Source organism: Halyomorpha halys, unplaced genomic scaffold (assembly GCF_000696795.3).
Source record: "Halyomorpha halys isolate HHAL.00 unplaced genomic scaffold, Hhal_1.1 Scaffold993.1, whole genome shotgun sequence".
Classification (NCBI taxonomy): domain Eukaryota; kingdom Metazoa; phylum Arthropoda; class Insecta; order Hemiptera; family Pentatomidae; genus Halyomorpha; species Halyomorpha halys.
Window position 1 is genome coordinate 51,596 of NW_027112534.1, and position 2,339 is coordinate 53,934.

Consider the following 2,339-nt stretch of genomic DNA (forward strand, 5'->3'; position numbering starts at 1 on the left):
TGAATAAACTTTTATTCATGATTAAAAATTCTTGCAAAAAATGTATTCATTTTTATCAGTTAGAAAAATTTTAAACCGACTAATGCAGACTCTGTAGCGCAGGTCATGGCCTTTATTAAGGTTGTTAAAAAATATTTTGGGGTAATAGTCATTCTTCGAGGAGGATAATACGGATGATAATCTTGATAGCCTTTGCCTCGAGGCAAGAATCCTTGGAAAAGTGTTAATGAAATTTAGAAAATATAGAGGGAAATTTATCTAGTTTGTTGGAGACGTGATAGTTGCCAAGACTATGGAAAGGATCCAATACGTTAGATACTCTCCAGTTAAACTGTGCTGCCAATGTGCATTTCAAAAAATATACATACATGGGTTTGGAGGGGTTTAGTTGAATTCCACTAACCTCACATTCCTATCTCGATCCGTTCTCATGATATTTTTTTAGAAAACCACGTTTACTCCCATAAAAATTTTAATTTCTCTACTATTACTTGTATATTTCTCAACCTTTGTCTACATTTTCGGAAAGTACAAAGATTTGTCTATAGAAATGCAACTAATTGAAACAATACTCACGAAATTATTGCTTCGTTAGACGACGTTTTAGAAGCCAAACAAAATTAAACAAATACAAATTAATAATTTTATCTTTATTTTTAATTATTTTGTGGTACGGTCTAATTCAAAACTGTGATGCCAATAAAATAGGAATTTTAATGTTTAACATGAAATCCAAAACAGGAATAGCGATCGTAAGATAAAGAAGCCACAAATTGATTTAAAAAATGTTAGGTGTCAAATGGGGGTTGTACTGCATCTTTTTAGGCTTTATTTTTGCTATAGAGGAAAAAGTTTAAAAAGTTAACTATATTATTCAAACTACAATATATTACTGCTAACAAATAGGAAATGAATTAAAAATTAACCCAAAAACAAACCGAATGGAAAAATTAAATTGTGAACTTTCTAGTGTAAACTTCTGTTTTTTTTTTTTTAAATAACAAACTGATCTTGAATCCTATACGATAAAAATATGGGGAATATAAAATCATAGCCTCATACAACTGAGAATGTTGTAAAATTATCACTAAATGAAAACACAGCTGCTGGTTATGACGGTATAGGAACTCATTCAATGAACCTAATGCCGTTATTAAATCAATTATCATTATTCTTTATAATATAGATTGAACGTTGACAACTTTTTTCATTACAACTAGTGTATTTGCTCTACAGATTTCTACCTTATGACTAATACATGACTATTACATTAGGGAAACCACTCATAAGTACCATTGGTAGGTCCCGGTACCTTATTCTTTTCAGACATCTTGGAGCATTATTGGCTAAAAAAACATGACACTTAATTCTTTACTCTAAAAATATATTACAACCAAAGGAATGTTGAAAATAATTTAGTAAACAAGGCCTGCCGAGTAGAGATATGTTTCAGCTATTATATATAGCTTAGTTTCCGATTCAAAATTTAGACCAAATTGGATAAGCCATTTTCGAAACAAAGATGTATTATGCAAATGACGTAAACGGAAGTAGAGTACCCTAGCAGAACACTCCCTAAAAATTTCTTCAAAATAGGATAAACAATAAGACGAGCTGTAAGAAGAAGCTGACCGACGGACGGGCTGACACCTTATTTCTTCATTCATAACTAATAAGCAAAATGCAAGTAGAAATTTTGAACAAAAATTAACAGAATTCTAATTACCTAATTCAATCAACAATAAATGTTGAGCATATTTTTGAAACTTATTATTTTACCTTTGAACAGATATAATAATTTTCTAAGAGTGGACCAAATCTGAAAATTGTTTTTTCTTTTAAAATGTACTCATATTTATTTTTTTAATAATAAGTTAAAATCGAACCGAGGTCAATTCACCGACATGAATCCCAGTTGGACATGTTAGCCTGTAATTGAATCATGGTAACAATTCTACTTTTTTTTAATTGATTAAATATTAAATATAGTGAAAAGGACCCTGACTCACCTCTTAGTATTAAGTATTAGACAATCTTACATCAGCATTTTTTTTCTTAAGACTAAAAATTGTTTTGGTTTCCAAAGGCATTAGTTATTTGTTGGCGATGAAAGGATGTCGGAAGAATACTCTCTGAAGGCGTAAACAAGACTAACTTTTATTGAGTTCAGAACCTCTATATATACATATCAATCAGCTGTTCGACCCGATCAGCTGTTATAGTCCACAGGCCGTAACTCTCCCCCCATCAGTTAACGAACAATCCTCGTTATCAATACAGTTAACAAACTAATCGTGAACAATATAATAACATATAAAATAAAAAAAAATGCAAACTAT